This window comes from Phyllostomus hastatus, unplaced genomic scaffold, assembly GCF_019186645.2.
Source record: "Phyllostomus hastatus isolate PE091 unplaced genomic scaffold, TTU_PhHast_1.1 phas_contig_1048, whole genome shotgun sequence".
In the NCBI taxonomy this organism is placed as follows: domain Eukaryota; kingdom Metazoa; phylum Chordata; class Mammalia; order Chiroptera; family Phyllostomidae; genus Phyllostomus; species Phyllostomus hastatus.
The window spans coordinates 138,085-158,502 of record NW_025333513.1 but is presented as its reverse complement, the minus strand read 5'-3'; the positions used below and the strand labels follow the sequence as shown (position 1 = coordinate 158,502).

Here is a 20,418-nt window from a genome sequence, read left to right as displayed (position 1 = left end):
GCAGAGTGCAGACCCACATGTCCTTTTTTAGGGAGAAAGGAAGGGAGGGAGAAAGAGAGGGAGAGAAACATTGATCATTTGCCTCTTCTATAGGTCCCAACCCGGGACCAAACCTACAACCCAGGTGGATCTGATGTCTTGACCAGGAATCGAGATGGTGACCTTTCGCTTTGCGGGATGACACCCAACCATCTGAGCAACACCGATCAGGGCTGGAGCACTCAGTTTTCAAGCAGAGCTCCTCTTTGTTGCCCTCTTCCTATGTCTCCAGTTCCCACATTATGCCATTCTTTCAGTTCCCAGGAGCCTTTGGACAGCTCGAACACCTCTGTCTGCGTCCACAGGTGTCCTGCCCATTCTCGCGGTGTTTGTTCTCAGCATTCTGATTTCACCACCTGTAATGGGCTGGATAGTGCCCTCCCCAAGAAGTAGTCCATGTCGTACTCCTCAGAACCTGTGAATGTGACCTTGTTTGGAAAAAGGCTTTGTAGGGTTCTTCCCTGTGCTGCAGCTGTGTATATATCTGCGCTCATTGGCCTCCTCCCTGGGCCTGAAATAGGGGCAGTGTTTCCAGTGTACAGTGATTACATGTTCATTACTTCCCAGGCCCAAAGGCACAGTTCACTGCCTTCCCCTGTCCCCCAGCTCCTACCTAGGTCAGGAGATGAGCAAGGCTGTGTACATAGCAACTGCAAGTGCAGTCCTTGGAGAGGCGGGTCTGGGTTTGAATCCTGGTTCTCTCACTCATTAATCGAGGGCCTTGGACAGATTATTAACCCCTCTATGCTTCAGTTTCCCCTTCTGGAAAGTGGGTATAATGGGCCATTTTGATGATTAGATTCCAGGGTTTAAGCACTGTGCCTGACTCTGTGTGCTTTGTCATTGGAGAGGGTCAATCAGCCTGTACTTTGAGTATCCAAAGCTTGGACTAGCCTAGGAGCTCTGGCTCAAATCCAGCCTCTCCCTCTGCCACCCCACCACCGTGCTCCCCATTTATCCACTGTGCCCAAGCTGGCTGTGGCAGGGGCCATGATGGTGGACTGCAGAGTGGGCGGTCTAGGAGGGTGAACAGAATACAGACGTACATGAGGTCGTATGACTAAGCAGTGTGTCATACAAGAGTGTAGGTCTGGAGTTAGACCTGGGTTCAGAGTCAGGCCCTGTGCCCCTAACGCAGTGACCTTGGGGGGGTTTTCTTTGCCTCTATGAACCTCGGTTTCTTCATTTGTAAAATGAGAATAATAGGGGCACACACCTCATAGGGTAACTGAGAGAATTAAATGAAAGAACGCTCATAAAACATGCAGCATGTGCCTGACTCTTTGTAAGCACTTCGTATATGTGAGTGGAAATAACCAGCTTCACTGTGCAGCAGGGGGAGTGCATGGAGGCCTGAGCCCCTGGGCAGCACAGCTGCAGGGGCAGTGGTGCCCTGGAATGATGTAACAAGGAGACCTGGGGAAGTCACGTTCCCAGTGTTGTTTGCTCCATGAACTGCTGATTCCGCGTGAGTGAATAGCACACAGGGATTTGCCATTCTTCGAACCACAGAGCCTTTGGCATTTTTCTGGTGGTGTTTGTGATGGTCTTTCTTTATTATGGTTATCCTTTATTCCACATCAGAGCAGGGTCAGCACTGGGTAACTGTGTGACTACCTGAACCAAACTTTGAGATTGAGCAGTGGGAGTGGTCGACTCATTGGTAGCAAACCATAGGTGTCTGGCTCCTGATCCAGATTCTGTTTATGGTGAGTCTGGATCCTGGTGAGTCTTTTTCACCTGCGGCTGCACAGACTCAGGATTCCTCCTTCCAAGGAGCTTTTCCACTGTGTGTGCGGGACTGGAAGTGGCTCTGGAAGCCTGAGGCACTCACATTCTGACTGTCATCTCACCACCCCATCTTTTCACCACCTGACAGGAGCACAGCTTGGATGGGCCAGGAATGCGTGGGAAACACGGGTTTACTGCCATGGCTGTGATAAGTCCCTGGATTGGGGCTTGGGGTTTGGTTGCTTTTAGGATTTTTTTAAAGAAAGAAATAAGAATTATGTATATTCTTTTTTTAATGCCTTTTAAAACGATTTTATTTACTTATTTATTTAGTTAGTTGTTTTTAGAGAAGGGAAGGGAAAGAGAAAGAGAGGGAGAGAAACATCAATGTGTGGTTGCCTCTTGTGCACCCCCTACTGGGGACCTGGCCTGCAACCCAGGCATGTGCCCTGACTGGGAATCGAACCAGTGACCCTTTGGTTTGCAGCCCATACGCAATCCACTGAGCTACACCAGCCAGGGCAGAATTATGTACATTCTTAATACTGTGTTGTTAAGAATCGTCTCTAAAAAACTCTGGAATAACCACTGACTTTGTGATTATGTCTGTGACTGCTTATGGGGCATCTTCACCTGGGAGTGTCCAGAGCTCCTGATGACCCTTATATTTTTTGCCAGACCTGCTCTTCCTGCAGCCTCCACCTTAATTGGAATATTCCCGTGCCCTTGGTTGCTTGATAGTTGTCCTCCATTTGTCCCTTCTCCCCAGTGTCTCTTTTAATCAGTCACCAAGGCTTGTTGAGTCTTCCTTTTTAGTGTCTCTCCTGCTTTGCCTTTAAGTCTGATGATACTAGTGCTACCTCAGCTTGTGGTTATTTGCCCCATATTTTCATCCTTGCCGCCTCATGATGCTTTAGAAGTTTCATAAACAGAATCTGAGGAATCTGTCCTAAATGCATTTAATCTATTTACATTTTTAGGTTTTGACTGAAATATACAATAATGTTTTGAGTACTGGCCATACACCTTCTTTTTTGCTTTTCTCCTTTCCTGCCTTATGTTAGATTTTTTCTTTATTCACATCTTACTTCTATTCTTAGTCTTACTTTTCCTTCATCTTTTTACTACATGAAAATAGTATAGTGAACATCTGTAGTTTTACTTTAGTTGATACATTTCTTTATATATTTTTGTTTTGAACCATTTGAAAGTACATATGGATTTGTTTTTCATTTTCTTGCTTAGGCTTGGTGTGCTAGGTCTGTTTGAAGACTTAAAAAAACCTTTATTTTGAAATCATTTTAGATAAATTTAGATTTTGAGTTTCCGTATCTCTTCACCCAGGTTCCCCTAATGTTAACATCTTACATTTAAAAGATTTTTTTTTTAATTCTGGGAAATTCTCAGTCATTATCTCCCTGGTTCCCTCCCATTTTCTCTACTCTGCTTTCCAGAATTCTTCTGAGACACACGTTGACCATGCCACCACCAAGTCTCCATGTCTGTTTCTTGTGTGCTGCTTTATCTTTTCAAACATCTGAACTTTGCCATTTTGTGCTCTCTTTCAGATTGTTTTGTTGTTTCTGATTCTTGTGCTCCCACTTAATCTTTCTGTGTCCAGTACTTGTCCCTGCTGATGGTTTGTTTCCTTGTGTGGTTTGTAACTCTGGGCTGTGAGCTTATCGTCAGGATGGACTCTGTTTTATGGGCAAGTTTTGTGCCCTGGGTTGCGAAGGTGTTTCTCAAGGCAGTTTGCTTCTGGCGGGGCCTTCTACAGGTGTTTCAGTGGTCCTGGCTCACAGTTTTGTGGGGTTTTTTTTTAAATCCTCACCCAAGAACATTATTTTTTTCATTGCTTTTAGAGAGGGAGGAGGGGAGAGAGAGAATATCCGTGTGAGAGAGAAGCATCCATCGGTTGCCTGCCCTGTGTGGCTGGACCAGGCCAGGGGATGCACGCACCCGCCTGGGATTGGAGACTGAACCTGCAGCCTTTTGGTTATGGGACAACACTCCCAGCGGAGCCACACCGGCCAGGGCCTGGCTCAGTTTTTATGTTCGTTTCTCAGTTCGGCAGCCCATTCGCCACTCCGTTAGTGTAAAGTCAGATTCATATCCACGGGTGGGGCTAGCTTAGTAGTTTAGTTTCTTATGGGTGACCTCCCTCCCTCCATACAGCCTTGGAGAAGTGGCCGGCTTCTTGTCGCTCTACTGTGCTGGGCAGCCCTTTAAAGCTCTCACCTTGTTATCAGGACTCAAAGCCACAGCAAGGTACTAAAACCACTTCATATGTGGTTTCAAAAGTCTATAGGTCGTTTTGCTGTTAGTTCCACTTACTGTTCATATTTCAGTTTTTCTTGTGATTTTTGGCATGTGGGATATTTTTCTTTTAAGTTTGACTATATGTTTAAGGATGTCGTTTGTTTTATATAGTATTTCTGTGTGACTGTAGTGGGAAGGAGAAGTGCTTTCACATTAAGTCAGTCCACTGTACTGCTGAAAGTTCAAGTCTAAGCCCTTAACATGGTAGATAAAGCCCTTCATGATCCAGCCGATGTCTGTCCTATATAAATTTACCTTTTCTACACTTCAGCATGTACTATAATGCTTAAAAGCTCATGTTCTAGAGTCCAGCTGTTTGATTTAGAACCTACATTTATCCTTTTGTAACTTGTAATTTTGGACATGTTGCTCACCCTCTTTGTGCCCTACTTTCCTCTTCTGTAAAATGGCACTGTCTGGCATGTGGTCAGCTGGGTCCCTGTTAGCCCCCTCTGCTTGCGGACTCCGGTACAGCACACGCAGGCTCCTGCAGCTTTGCGCATGCTTGTTCCTCCCTGGAAGTGCCTCTCCCCCTTGTCTGTCTTTCTCATCCCTTTCAGAAGAGTGGCCTTTGCTTTTTCTGTACCGGGTCTCTTTTATAGTAATTATCACTCTGTGGGTTGCTGTTGTTTACATGTCTCCTTTTTTTACCAGACTCTGATCCCCTTGAGAACATGGTCTTGCTCTTCTTGGTGCTTGAAGCTCCTGGCATTCTACCTGTCACTCAGTGTTGCCTGTTGAGTTGAATTTCTGTGGTTGACTGGAGGCAAGGGCTGGAAGTGGTGTGAGACACAGGTGCAGGAAGAGAGAGCAGGAAAGTTTGTTTTTTGGAAAGTCGTGTGCCAGGTTGGTGGAAATGTGGCTGGGACACAGGATAGCAATTCTCAGTCTAGCTGAGGTGCCAGAGATTAACAGCTAGCAGCCCGAAAAAGCCACTACATCCTGCAAACTAAAGTGGTTTCTGGCCTTAAGAATTCATATCCCACATTCCATCCCCAAACTCAGTTTCTCTGAGTGCCAGGCAGAGGAATACAAATTAATTATAATCCTTGGTGGGCCCGCAGAACCTTTAATTTTAGAATGAGTCTTCACTTCTAGAAGAGACCGTTGCTTAGGGAATGGATGATTCTGCATATTGCAGCCTCCAAGGAGACCAGGGCATGAAAGCTCAGTAGCCTGGTGTTTAGAGACGAGTGTCACCTGCGACTGCCCATCATTTCCAGCCCAGTAAAGGTTTCTGTCACTTTTGAGATTTCAGCAGTGAAAAGGGGCGGATTTAATAGGCTCTGGACAGAGCTAAACAGAACCTGTGCCGTCCCTCCCCCTAAGCTTCACCTGAATTCTCTGCCCTCTTGGAACTATCGCAGGAATATTCTCAGGAGATCTCTGAAGACCCCTAACGGGTGTCTGGCAGACCGCCATCTGGTGGGAGTGGTGAACAACCACAGCACTAATTCTCAGGCTCTTTGGCTGGGATTTCAGGAATCAGCTTCAGCTCAGAGGTAGGCACAGGGCAAGGGGTTGGTGGACCGCTTAGGCCCACACACACGATCGACATTAGTTCTTCTGGACAACTCAGTCTGTGGTCATGAATTCAGCACCTGTGTGTTTACTACTGCGCTGGATGCTATTGCTGAACACACTGAAATGGTAATGACACAGTCTCTCTCCTCAGAGAGGGGAGCTTGTGGTTTAGTTGGAGATAATTCCTAGCACACAGGAGGCAGGAGCCAATCGTGCTAGACTAATGCCATGCGATGCTGTGGTGTGCACATCTGTCTCTTTGACAGCTGTTGCGCGTACTCAGAGGAGTGATTCTCTGTCTGAGATTTGCACAGTTTGTTTTCTTGGATGATTTGCTAGCACCGTCACAGACTGGTCTGAGATTACTCAGACCGCCTTTTATATTTCTGGGGAGTGATCTCAACTCTGTTTTTGTGAACTTCTCCTGCTTCCGTTTCTCTAAATAATTAAAGGTGAACTTTACAATGTCATTTCCTGATCTCCAAGGTCTCCTGGGATCAGGTCATCAGCCATTGCTGCTTTTAAGGTATCAGGGTTTTTCCTGTGCATTCTCAGATTGTTTCTTTACCTTTTCTAGTTTGACTCCATTTTCCTAGGAGAGTGCACCTCAAAGTGATCGCTGAATCAGGATCTCTGGGAGTGGGCCTTAGAATCCGTTGTTGAGGATCAGAGGAAAAACAGAGTAAGTTGAGATCTGAAGCAGTTATGGATGAGGACTCTGGGCCGACAGACCATGTAGTCTGTCGTGTCAGGTGATTGTGGAAGCTCCACTGGGTCACAGAGTACCCAAGCTTCTTCCATCCACTTTGCTGCTCTGTGATTCTTGGGGTGTAGCTGTTGTCGTTATTGTCCAAAATGGCTGCCATGGATCCAGCTACCACATCTATATTCCAGGCTGTGGAATAAAGAGAGACTGAAGGATGATGGGCCCCCTCCTTCCCATTTAAGGATACTTCAAGAAAGTCTTCTATCTCTACTACCTTCTATGAGGGAAAGTTATTTAACATCTCAGAGCCAGAGTTACCTCATCTGTGAAATGGGCATAATGCCTCAGGAGGATGAGGACTAGAGAGAATGCGCATAGAGTGCTTAGCACAGTGCCCAGCCTGCAGCGAGTGCTCTCTCTATGGCCACTGCCGCTGCTGCACACCTGACATCATTCCCCGGCCCTTCTGTCCTGCCCCGTCTCTCGTCTTCCCCTGTCCTTTGTTCTGGCTCCCTCTGTCCCTGCCCTGCCTTTCCCCCACATTGCCTCTCTTCTCTGCCCCTAGTTTTCCTGCTCCCCTCCTGCCTCCAGCCCTCATCATCTTCTTTATTTATCCTAACTTCTCCATCCCTTCCTACCTCTTTCTTGTGTTGCCTCTGTCCCTCTGTCTTCCTGATGTCCCTCATTAATGGCAAGGTATCATTATATTACAAAGGTTAGATATGGTAAATGGTCTTTGAACTGGAAGTTAATGGTGAGTAATTTAAGAAAACCAAGTTTAATTGGTTTATTCATTAATCAATTAGGAATTATATTTGGCAGTTAGTAAGCGGAGACCAGAAATAGCAGTGGCTTAAACCAACAGAGGTTTATTCTCTGTAGGTGTTTAAAAGAAATCTGGGGGAGACAGTCTAGAGCCGGCTTCCCTGTTCTGCCATCCTTAGGGTTGCGTCCTGGTCTGAGATGGCTGCTGCAGCTCCAGCTATCAGGTCAGCTTTCCAGGGACAAGGGAGAGAGACAAGTAGGACACGTGCCAACTGTTGTCTCCTTTCTAAGGAGAAGAAAGGTAGAAGATGAGACTTCACTGCAAGTCCCACCCAGTGGTTTCCTCTTTGCCTCATTGGCCTCCCATAGCTGCAGGAGAGACTAAGAAGTCTTTCAGCTGTATGCATTCCTGCCTGAAATAAAACCGGGGGGTACATGTGTTGTAAACAGTCTGCAAGGTCTGCCACCCCTCACTTAGCATTAGCTGAGCGAGTTCCTAGGACCAATCAAGGAGTGCCATCCAGAGGGGAGACCCGGAAGAGTAAACAGATACAGTACGGAGTGAGGGTGCCAGAGGAAGAGGAAGCGTGGGAGAAGACTTGAGAAAATGTGCCTCACACACCTGCCAGGAAGCTGTCAGAGCAGCTCCAAAGTTTATCGAATCACTATTCTCCTCTGCCATTTAGTTTCTCCATGCCGTCTCCTGTTCTGTCTCCTTTAGTGTCATTGTCATTGTCATCGTTGTGGGTTGTTTTTGCCCCTTCTTTCTGACCACAGCAATAGCCCTTAGAACCCGAGGAAGTGGGAACAGTTGGCAGCTTAGTGGGAGCCTCTGGGACGGGAGCCATGTGTTCGGTGAGCCAAGTCCCAGGCCCGTAGGCACCCAGAGGCTAGTGGCAGGAGTGCCTCCTGTTCCTGGACATGCCTTGGCGCTGCCAGGAGACGGTGCTCCAGGAACGGGGTCGCCCTCAGAAGGGGCGCTTCTGACCAGGCACCCGGCATCAGCTGCACCGAGCTGTCCCTGGCAGCTTGTCGTAAAATGAAACCATCAGAGCAGTAAAATCCTTCTCCAGGTCTCATAGAAGAGATGTGAGTGTTTTATCCACACTGATTAATCCGGAGTCTGAAGATGCTGTAGTTAATCATATGTTAAAAATATATATATACAGCTTCGGCTTTCTATAAAATTTCTTTGCCATTAAACATTGATATTCCTTCTTGGAACTCAAAGAGAATTTTAGGAATAATTTGTGTGACCTGCAGTATCTTTGGTTTCCATCTTAGGAACACCTGTGCCCTCTTCCTTCCGCACCCCTCACCCAGTTCCCATTGCAGAGTTCCGTTGCTTCACTAAGCAATGGGGAGCCTGCTGCAATGGTAAAAGGAAGGCATAATCCAGCCCTTGAGGGTTTAATCTTTCAGGGAAGGCAAAAGGGTTAAAAGGTTGTTAGTTCTAATCCAGTACATTCCTTATGAGCTTGGACTGTGACCCTAGGCAAGTTACTTAACCCTCCTGTGCTCGGTTTTCTCATCTGCCAAAAAAGAAATCCTGGTTGTTACAGGGATTAAGAGGTGCTCAGGACGCACTTGTTCGTGGCATGTTCGGTTGTTACTACTATTGCTCTTACCCACTGTCGTTAGACCAACAGGTTGGGGGCCCGTGTGGGAGGCCTTGGGTGCCACGTGAAGAAGCTGGGTTGTATTCTTCAAGCACAGAGAGCTGCAGGAATGGGCTGGGGAGTGACTAATTGTGTGGGCTTGGGAATGTCACCAGCAGGAGTGGGGAGGCTGGACTGGAGTCAAAGAAGTGTCTAGAGGTAGGTTCAAGTGGGGTAGGCAGGGCCTGAGCCAGGACTGCCACAAAGTCAGGGAAATGGGACAGTGGATGGTTGAAAAGAAGCTAGTGAGGAACGACCCACACACATTGGCACGTCAGCCCGAATGACTAGGGAACACTTTCCATTAACTGGTATGAGGCGGGTGGGGGACGCTGAGGGAGGAGCAGGTAAAGGTGGTAGGAGAGGAGTCATGTGCATGTGGTTATTTCTGGCCCCAGGAAGCCCTGCCATGTGCTGTGTGGAACTTTTCGGGCTGGGAAGACTAGCAAGCCCCCTGGAGGCCCTTGTCTTTCTGCCTTCGCCCTTGGGTTGCTTCTCCCAGCTTTGAGTTTGCATGTTTGTCAGGTGGGAAAGCCAGGCCTCCCCAAGGCCCGGATCAGTCTGAGCCACAGGACAGGGTGGGCATCATTGATCTACCAGTGGCCCTGACCCCTTGCTCCTGCTTTGGCCCTAGGCTGTCAGCTCTCAGCTTTAGACAGAAGGTGGAATTGCATCAGTTGTTGCTCCTTCCAAGGCCCCAGGGAACGCTCTGCGTGGCTCACAGGCTGTTTCCATCCCTTCCACCGCTGCCTCTGAGCCTGTTACACTGTCTGCTTGCATACGAGGGCCTGCTCCCTGGTTTAAACAGGCTGCCTTTAGTTTACCCTCAGGATGAACTTCAGGCAGTTGTGGAGGACTGTGGTGGTGGTACAGCTCAGCCCCTCATTGTAGCTTATATTTATGTTAAAATATTTAGTGATAGAAAAATAAAACCTTGGCAGATGAGAAAGTTATGTGACAAAAAGGGATTGGATATGGGATCTCCATACCTAGGGGCGAAGGTAATCAGTTTCCTGTGTATTCTTCCAAAAATTTTTTGCTTTTTCTTTTTTAAAAAATATATTTTATTGATTATTATATTACAGTTGTCCCATTTTCACCCCTTTATTCCCCTCTGCCCTGCACATCCCCTCCCACCTGCATTACCCCCCTTTAGTTCATGTCCATGGGTTGTACATATAAGTTCTTTGGCTTCTACATTTCCCATACTATTCTTAACCTGCCCCTGTCTATTTTCTGCCTACCATCTATGCTACTTATTCTCTCTACCTTCCCCCCATTCTTCCCCCTCTCACTCCCCTGTTGATAACTCTCCATGTGATCTCCATTTCTGTGATTCTGTTCCTGTTCTACTTGTTTGCTTAGTTTTTGTTTTTGTTTCTGTTTTTGTTTGTTTTAGGTGTGGTTTGTAATAACTGAGTTTGTTGTCATTTTACTGTTCATATTTTTTATCTTCTTTTTCTTAGTCTTTTTAACATTTCATATAATAAGGGCTTGGTGATGATGAACTCCTTTAACTTGACTTTATCTGGGAAGCACTTTATCTGCCCTTCCATTCTAAATGATAGCTTTGCTGGATAGAGCAATCTTGGATGTAGATCCTTGCCGTTCATGACTTGGAATACTTCTTTCCAGTCCCTTCTTGCCTGCAAGGTTTCTTTTGAGAAATCAGCTGACAGTCTTATGGGTTATCCTTTGTGGGTAACTGTCTCCTTTTTTCTTACTGCTTTTAAGATTCTCTCCTTCTCTTTAATCTTGGCTAATGTAATTATGATGTGCCTTGGTGTGTTCCTCCTTGGGTCCAACTTCTTTGGGACTCTGAGCTTCCTGGCCTTCCTGGGAGTCTATTTCCTTTGCCAGATTGGGGATGTTCTCCATTATTTTTTCAAATAAGTTTTCAACTTCTTGCTCTTATTCTTCTTCTTCTGGCACCCCTATGATTCAGATGTTGAGATGTTTGAAGTTTTCCTGGAGGTTCCTAAGCCTCTCCTCATTTTTTTGAATTCTTGTTTCTTCATTCTTTTCTGGTTAGATGTGTCTTTCTTCCTTCTGGTCCACACCGTTGATTTGAGTCCCAGTTTCCTTCCCATCACTATACATTTTCCTTTATTTCACTTAGTGGAGCCTTCATTTTTTCCTCTAATTTGTGGCCATATTCAACCAATTCTGTGAGCATCCTGATTCCAATGTTTTGAACTGTGCATCTGATAGGTTGGCTATCTCTTTGTCGCTTAGTTGTATTCCTTCTGGAGCTTTGATCTGCTCTTTCATTTGGGCCATTTTTTTGTCTCAGCGCACCTGTTACATAGTGAGGGGCGGAGCCTTAGGTGTTCACGCTGTATGTGGGTGAGGGGTCAGAGAGGGAACAATGCAGCTTGCTTCGCTCTCTGCTGGTTTTCAGTCACTTCCCCGCTACCTACAGTCAAATTGGGCCCTTCTGGTGCTGATTCCTGGGTGGGTGGGTTTGTATACATTCTAGGACCCTGTGGGTCTCTCCAATGAACTCTCCTGTGAAGCTGGGAGTTTCTCCCACTGCCCCCACAACCCGCACAGGTGTTTTCAATCAGAGGCTTGAAGCTTCATTTCCCAGCATTGGAACCCTGGGTTGTGTGGTCAGTCTTACGCCCCAGTTGTTCTCCCAGTTTATCTGCACACGAATGTGGGACTGTCCTGTCTGCCAGCTGCCGCCTTGCTGTGGGTCCTCTTTGCCCCACTGTCTGTCTTCGCCCCCACTACTAGTCTGGATGGGTGTTTCTTCTTTAACCTCTTGGTTGTTGGACTTCCATACAGTTGGATTTTCTGTCAGTTCTGGTTGTTTTTCATTTTTAAATTTGTTGTCCTTCTTTTGGTTGTGTGAGAAGGCACAGTGTGTCTACCTACACCTCCATCTTGGTTGGAAGTCTTCTTTTTCTTTTCTTAAAAGATTTATTTATTTTTAGAGGGGGGGAAGGGAGGGGAAAAGAGAGCAAGAGAAACATTGATGTGTGAGACACATACATCGTTCTGTTGCTTCTCACACACCCTCAGCTGGGGACCCAGCCCGCAACCCAGGCATGTGCCCTGACTGGAACCAAACAAGCAACCTTTCGGTTCACAGGCTGGTGCTCAATGCACTGAGCCACACCAGCCAGGGGCCCAACATTTTTTTATGCACATATTCATGTGTATGTGCACTTTTCCTCTTCCTGTAACTGAGCAAAAGAAGGAGGTTCAGCTGCCTGTCTGCCATAAAAGCCAAACTTGTGAGGCAGATGCTGCTGCAAAAGGAAAGGGGTTTTATTCAGGTACTGCATGATCTGGGAACATGGCAAACTCCCGTCTCAAATCCTGTCTTCTCAGCAAGACCAAGACAGACACCAGTGTCTAGGGTTCCTGTTCCAATTTAAAGAACAGCCCTTTGGAGCCTGTGGGCAGCTGCTCAGCAGTCACAGCCCCCATCCAGGTAGCTTAGCTTGTTCCGACTGCTGTTCATTTCAGGCTCCTTCCTGGAGCCTGTGTGTGGGGCACACACAGCCATGGGCTATGTGCCTGCTATGGCTGCAAGAGCACACGGATGCACCTCCCAGAGGCCATGGACCATGTAACTGCTAAGGATGCATGCCTGTCATGGGGAGAACCAGCCAGTGTCCTGTGCGGTTGCAGGTCATGAGCCAGAAAGTCACTTTGTTCCTCTGCGATTATATTAGCTTGGGCGTAGGACTGGCCAGGTGCTTTCTCCAAAAGACCAGTCACCTAGCTGCTGTAGCTCAATGGATTGATCGCGGGTCTGTAAACCAAAGGATTGCAGTTTGGTTCCCAGTCAGGGCACATGCCTGGGTTGTGGGCCAGTTCCCAACAGGGGGCACACAGGAGGCAACCATACATTGATGTTTCTCTCCCTCTGTCCTTCCCCTCTAAAGATAAATAAATAAAATCTTAAAAAAAAAACAAAACCCCACGACCAGTCAACCTCCCAAACTTTTACAAGCTTCTAGTGGTTTTACCTCCCAACCAATCCTTTCTTTCCCCAGGCTAGACTGACAGGCCTCTTTGGTCCAGCCCCTCCCCTTGTGCCATTTGGACGTCCGTGGTGCACGTACCTGCCTTCCTCTGGTCCTGCCCCCAATCTGGTACCAGAGGTGTGGATAAGGACCTTTTCCTATCCAATTGTCTTTCTAGCTCTTCACATTCTTGGGTCCTATCCATTGATATTTCTAGCTTTGCATGCTCTCAGTGTAAGAACCTTTCTGTGTTGCCATCTTGGCCGATGGGGGAGACTTCCTGGTGCTCAGCGGACTGTCGGCTGGTAGCATTCCTGCTCCTCCTGTTCCCTGTGGCCGTGGGGAGGACACTTTGTTGTTGTGACACCTAGCTCTTTTTACTTAAGTGTATGTTAGGGGTTTTTATACATTAGCATGTACAGATCTACTGCATTCTTTTTTTTTAAAGGTATACTTTTCTTGAGAATACTCAGTTAATTATATTTTAAGGCTATAGTTAAAAATTATTTTATTTATTTATTTATTTTAAAGATTTTATTTATTTATTTTTAGAGAGGGAAGGGAGGGAGAAGGAGAGAGAGAGAGAAACATCAATGTGTGGTTGCTGGGGGCCGTGGCCTGCAACCCAGGCATGTGCCCTGACTGGGAATCAAACCTGCGATGCTTTGGTTCATAGCCCACGCTCAATCCACTGAGCTACACCAGCCAGGGCTAAAATTCTTTTATTTATTTTTTATTAAAGGATAGTTGACACTGTATTCTTTTTTAAAAACTTTTTTTGTTGTACATATGATATATGTATAGTTTAAGGAATAATTTTCCAGAAACATTCATATAACTGGACATTTAAATGCCTTAGATTTGTCAGGTGAACTGTGGTGTGTAAGACACCTTCCCAGCTGTTTTCTGGTGTGATCCTCAGAGCCCAATGTGGAAGACACACCAGAAAAAATTCTTTGCAGCCCAGGATTGTCTGTAAACAATGAGGAGCTGAGAGAGGTTGGTGTTCCTCTAACGAAGAATAAAACTGGGTTTCTCCCCTGAGAGGCTCGGACTGTGTGGGGAGCTGGGTCTAGAGGTATGCACACACGTACCCAGAGAGAGCACGTGAGCAGCGTCTGTGGAGCGAATGTGGTGGGTGGCGGATGCCTTGGGAACAAGCTTCCACAAAGGGGATGGAAGTTGAACAAATCATTAATAAGAGGGGGTTAGGAATGAGGCGAACGATAATGGGAGGGCATTGCAGGCAGGATAGCAGCGTCGGCAGAAGTTTGGGCCCCTGGGAACTTCACCCAGTCAGTGGATATTTGAAAACCTTTCCTTTGTGGCCAGCACTTTTGGGGTCCTGAGAGCAACAGGGACAACTTAATGCCTGCCCTTAAATGGCTGTCACACTCTAGCTATAAGATGCGGGATGCACAGCAGGCAACACTAACTGATGGTGAAAGAGTCAAAATAGTAGTCACTTCTAATTGGGGCACTGCTGGGAAGGGGCATGAAGAGTCGTCTGGGGTTCTGGAAAGGTTTGCTGTCCTAAGCTGGGTGATGATTGCACGGTGGTAAATAGTGTAAGATGATTGTGTGGTGGTGTGTAATGTAAGGCACTTCATGGTACCACATGCTATATAAGTTAATGCAGACTGCACACTCTAACTGTGGGAATGTTATAAAGCAAGCAAGCAAGCAAATAAATAAAGCACATCCCTGAATAAATAAATGTGGTAAGTAAACTGCAATAGCGGAAGTGTGGAAGAGCAATGCTTGGGAAAATCCAGGGACTTCAGGAGCATGCATCACGAGAGGCTTATCTGAGGAAGTGATGTATGAGCTGAGACTTCAAGGATGAGGGAGTGTTGGCCAGTGTAAGAAGGGGGCGAAGTGTCCCCGGTGGAAGGAACAGACTGTGCCAAGGCCCAGAGGGCGAGAGCCTGTGTGCTGGGGAGTTCAGTGAACAGAGTGTAGAGTTTTGAAGGAATGAGAAATGAGTTTTCAGACCTTCAGCTTCTCTCACTGTTGTTTCAGAAGCCCCCAGTGGGTCTCATTGGCTTTCTCTGTTCTTACAAGCATTGAGACCAAAGCACTTGTCTGGTTCTGCCCTTTCCCTTCGCCACAGAATTAAGTTCACCCTTAGTAACTAGGAAGTCCAGGCCATGTCCGGGTGCCTTATCTGTCCGTCAGAGAACTGGATGCCCCCCCAGAGGGACAGCTCACCATTTCCAGATGTGCGCTGTGTTCTCACCCGCCATGCCTGGCTCACTGTGGCCTTCTCTGAAGTGCCTTTCTCCACCTCTGGCGCAGCTGGAAAAAAGGCTGTAAAACCTGCTCCAATATCATCCCGGCCTCTCCCGATGGGAAATATCACTCCCTTTGAAGTGCCTTGCACCTGCTGGCATCTCCCCCTGCAGCATTCAGGGTCAGAGCTGTTGCACATAGTTCCTAAATCCACCCCTTAAACGACCTGTTGATCGGATGGGGCTCTGCTGGGGAAGGGTGGGAGGTTGCCGTGGGGGCCATGGCCAAGGCTGCCTGGGGAGGTGTTGAGACTCTGGTGCTTCTGAATTCCTGACACTAGCCTTCAGAATTCGGGAAAAAGGCATAAAATTTCCTGGGAATTCCCAAAATCATATCTTTCATAACACTTATGTTTATGAGTTTTTAAGTAAGAATGAGAGCGCATGATAAACTCTGATTTTTTTTTGGTCATAAAACTTTCAGAGGTTTTCCTGTAAAAGAAAAAATACACTAGTAAATGCATGGTTTATTAATATTTAGGGAAGGTATATTGTTATAAGGTTATATACTCTATTAACATGTAAAAATGATCTTCACCTTATGTAGATATTTGATAGTAGAAAATGTTAAAGGAAGAAATATTAACAAAATGAATTCCAAATAAAAATCATTTAATGTTTTAAGGGTAATGCACAAATATTTAATATTGAAAAGTGACTCTTAATGTGATATTTAAAATCTTTATTTTTAAATTCCCAGACACTAAGATTTACCAAAACCCTTTGGTGTGCAGTCTGAGTGTTGGCAAATTCACAGTCATTAACCACCGCCATAATCCGGAACGCTGCCATCACCCCCTAAAAGCGACGACATTCCCTTGTGCTGCTTCCTTTGTAGTCAGACCTCATCACGTCAGTAACCCCTGATCTATTTTCTGTTCTTACAGTTTTGCCTTTTTCAGAACGTCATATAACTGGAATCATGAGATATGTAGCCTTTTGAGTCTTTCACTTAGCATAATGTATTGAAATATATCAGTAGTTTGTCCCTTTTTGTTAATTGAAGAAGTATTCTACTGAAAGGATGTGCCCCAGTTTGTTTATGCATTCTTCAGTTGAAGCACATTTAGGTTGTTTCTGGTTTTTGGCAGTTTGGATTCCACAATCATATGCTGGTTTGAACACAGGTTTTCATTTCACTTAGACAAATCCCTAGGAGCAAGATTGCTGGGTGTGTGATAAGAATACGTTTACGGCCAAACCTTTCTCCAGAGCGGCGGTGCCACGGCATCCCTCCAGCAGTGTACGCGAGTTCCGGTTCTCCGTGACCCTGTTAGCATTTGGTGTTGTCAGTTTTTGTTTTGTTTTGTTTTGGCCACTCTCATGGGTATGTAGTAGTATCTTACTGTGGTTTTAATTTGCTCTTCCGTAATGATTCAGGATGTTGAGCGTCATTTTCATGTGTTTATTTATCATCTGTGTATCTTCTTTGGTGAAGTATCTGTTCAGATATTCAGATCTTTTGCCCGCTCACCTGTTTCTTAATTGGGATGTTTGTTTTTTTCTCTCTTTTACTTTTAACTTAAAAAAAAATCCTCATTCTAGGATATGTCCATTGATTTTTAAAGAGAGGTAAAGGGGTGGGGAGAGGGCCGGGTGGGTCGGGGGAGAGAGAGAAACCGATCGGTTGCCTCCCGCACCGGCCACCTTGCGGTGTACAGACAGCGCTCCAACCAGCTGAGCCACCTGGCCAGGGCTCCAGTATCTTGATCTTTGTTTCATGACAAATATTCCAGATACAGAAAAGTTTATTTCTTTTTGACTTGATGTTGGTTGAATAATTAAAACGTGTCCAAAAGTATTTTCAAGATGAACATTGAGGTATATATTGCTCATTTTCTTTTTTTTTAGTGATGAAAGCACTTTACTTGCCCCAATTTTGGTTTAGCTATTGCTTTTACTAATCAATACTGCTTTTACTAATTCAGATTTTAGATCAGTTTCTGATTTTGTGTTCTAGAATTCCACAATATTCACATTTTCCCCCTATTTCTCCTCTGGCAAATAGTCAAATGCTACAAGGTGCCAGTGAACATTATTGGGTAATATTTGAATCACCAACAAGTGTGTCTCCTAAGAAAGTTAATAGCACTGTACAGAATCAGTTTAAGGACTTACTTGTTTCCAAACTTATTTTGTAGAGTACCACTTGTAGGATTTGTATACACTGTGTTATTGACATATTAATACGTATTTGTAAGAGTGACTCACCATTCACAGCAGACAAGGCTGTGCACACACCCTTGCAGCGTGGCAGTGTGCAGGCAAGACTTGATGAGAGTGTGGCCACTCCTGCCCTGGTCCCCAGGGTCGTCAGCCTGCACCTCCAGCTCTGCACGTTCTTGTTCTTGCTTTGACTCGAAATAGCGATTCCTTCAAACCAATAACATCTCTAGGTTGATTGTTAAGCTTTAATTCTTGCTGGAGGATTATAATACTTTTCCCCATTTTCCCAATTTGTTAATATTGAGATGTTTCTCAGAGTTTGGGATTCAGTAAAACATAAGTTTCCCAAGGAAAGTTGGGAAGAAAATCTTGTATGGAAATACTAGTCGAGAGAGGGCATAAGGCAGGGTTTGACGAAAGCCAGGTGTTGAAGGGAAACGTGTAAGGTCAGCCCCACAGAGCAGTCACTGTGCCTTGTGCATCACAGGGACTCTGGAACCTGGCTGGCCCCTGGCCCCTGGCCCCTGGCCCCTGGAGGGTGCCTGTGAGAGTTGCCGGCTGAACAAATGGCTTTCCAACCATTGACTGTTTGGAACCGTCGTGGAAACAACTCAGGCTGACAAGATGGTTCAGGTTATAGAGTTTGTGGAAGATAAGCTTAGAAAACTGTGAGGTCCCTATTGTGCCAAGCCTTGAACAACAAGCAGAGAAGCTTGGGTTGCTCTGTTCTGGACACCGGGGAGAGACTCAAACAGCACACAACCGAGTCTTGGCTGGTTCAGAGCCACGGGGTGAGCTGAGGGTAGAGCAGCTTTTTCTCTCCATATATTCTTATTTAGGCAAAAGACCAGAGCTAAAAAAAAAAAAAAAAGATGGAAAGAATACTACTGTGAACTTCTGTATTTCCTTCACTAAGATTCACCAATTGCAAACCACTGACTACATTTTCTTGGCATGGCATCATTGACCGTCCTCACTCCATGTTGTGTGATCGCTTCCCCGTGATTCCATTTAGTTCACATTTTTGGTGGGAGCCCGCAGGGGTGGTGGGGGCCTCCTGTTGCTTCCCACCGGGAAGCATGATGGTGCCAGCTGTCCCCAGCAAAGGTGATGCTAATTTTAGTTACCTGCTTGAGTTGGTGCCTATGAAGACTACTTTCATTTTAAGGCAGAGAACTTTGGGGTTTTGTCATTTCTTGGTTGGTTGGTTGGTTGGTTGGTTGGTTTTTGAAGGCAGGGAACTTTGGAAGGAGCTTTTCACTGACTTTTGGGAATAGCTGGCAGCCATTTTGGAAAGGACTATTTCTTTGTCCGTTGTACCTGCTCTTGAGAAACATGTCAATGTGGTCCAGCAGCTTTCAGCCCTTTTCATCTCATGGCACAGTATACTAATTACTAAAATTCTGCAGAACACCAAAAAATATATTATGTTTTTTGCCAATCTAACAAAAAAAATAAGTATGGTTTTGATCATTCACACTGGATGGCTATTGTTGTGGTGGCTGTTGTCATTTTTTTTACTTGACAATCTAAGGGAAAGGAGGTCGGTGTCCCTGACCGAATAGTCAGGTACTGCATGTTTTAAACATTCTTGCAGCACACAGCTGAAAATCACCGGAGTGGTCAAAAAAGCCCTGAGATCTCGGAAGTGGGATTTGGGGCCGAGCTCTACAACATCTCTCCCCATGACTGTAGACAAGTTATGTCATCTCCCTGGGCTGGGCCATTGTACATATAAGGAAATAGATACTCAGTGAGGTGAAGCACTTTGCCCAAGGCCACTCAGCTAGTAAGTAGCAAAGCTAGGATTCAAACCCGGTTCTGTTTGGGCCAAAATCCTGCCCTTGCTCTTAGGCCAGTCTGCCTTCTCTGAGGGGCCTGGGCATCACTGTGGTGGCACTGAGCACTAGGTACTGGTGTTCAGAACCCAGCAGAAGACTAACCCTTGTGGGATCCGAGCTGAAAGGGTAGAGAGGTGTACTTCTCTTGCCCAGGATACTCTTCTGGATGTGGCAGGCCATTGCCCAGGAAGGGCTGGCACTTGGGACAAGCTGGTAGGCAGGTTGTTGGGTGCTGCTTAGCCACCTTTGGAATAAATGCTTTGGTGTGGGGTGTTAACATAGGTGAGCTGCTGGCACTGGTCCCCACCCAGACACGGAAGTGCAGGCCTCATGTATGTGGTGGTGGCCTGTGTCAGGGTCAGTGCCCAGGATCTCCAGCTTGGCCGGTGAGTCCTGAGGGCAGTCCAGGTGGATGGAGAAGCCTGCCTGGGCTTAGGGGAGGGTGGGAGAACAGAAGCATTAATGGGGGGAAGGTGTGCAGAGCCTTGCCAAGCAGGTCTCTGTGGGTGGGGAGACACTGCCTGCGTGTTCTATCCACCCCAGGGTTTGGGTGGAGGTTCTTGAGGAGTCAGCCAGGAAGGAGGGCCATGGCGGCGACACTGAGGACTCCAGAACTGCTCCTGCTGGCCCTCCGTTCCGGTGTCCCCCCAGCCCACCAGCCTGTCATCTTCCTGGTTAGCAGCTCTCCCCAAGGCAAGGAGCACCTGAGCACTTGGTGAGTAGCATCTGCTCCTCATGCTCCCGTGGTGTTCTTCCCCGGAGCGGTTGTTTTGAGGAAACAGTGGCTCTGGCTCAATCAGGAGGTTTGGTCTGTTAAGGCCTTGTTGTCCTGTTGCTGTGGGGCTGAGAGTCCAGGAGAGTCCCAGTTCTCAAGTTCCATCTGCTTCTCCCTGCACTATTTATTCTCACAGGCCTCCAGGGAATGGGGCTGAAGTCGGGGCCAGGGCCACAGGGGCCTGACAAGGAGCAGGCTGTGCAGTGTGGGCCCTGAGGGGATTCTGGGGAGTTTTTCTACCTCCTCCTACAGTGCCTCTTGGAGGGGGCCTCTCATCCCACCCTGGTTACTGGCAGCCAAGTAGGCAGGGACAGAGGGGACCCTGGAGAGAGGACCTCAGAGGGAAGGCAGTGTGCCCAGTAGGCTCCCTGTCGTCACTGGTTGTGGCACAGGGAACAGTGGCAGTATTTTACCTTGAATAGTTGGCAGGAGCCCCATCTCCATCCTGCCAGAGGAGTCTGAACTCCAGGCTGGGAACTGACATGACCCAACGTGTAAAGCCTCTTGCTTTCTGAACGAATTCACCAAGTCATTGCTCAGTCATGCCAGTCCTGGCATTTCCCCGTCACCTCCCACACACTGTTCCTGACTGGCCCTGGGTCCTGAGAAGTAAGGGTGCAGTT

The 20,418-nt window shown here is 46.7% G+C and overlaps 1 protein-coding gene across 7 annotated transcripts in view; it reads left to right on the top strand.

Moving 5' to 3' along the window:
- The window catches only part of PPARD (peroxisome proliferator activated receptor delta), an 82,430-nt gene that overhangs the window by 29,884 nt on the left and 32,128 nt on the right, over positions 1-20,418 (top strand). Inside the window, exon 1 of one of the 7 annotated variants that reach the window (XM_045835215.1) lies at positions 19,564-19,735. The exons of the other annotated variants lie outside the window; for them this stretch is intronic. The gene's annotated coding sequence lies outside the window, so the exon portion shown is untranslated. Of the gene's footprint in view, positions 1-19,563; positions 19,736-20,418 lie in introns of those variants that run through there. 7 annotated transcript variants of the gene reach the window in all.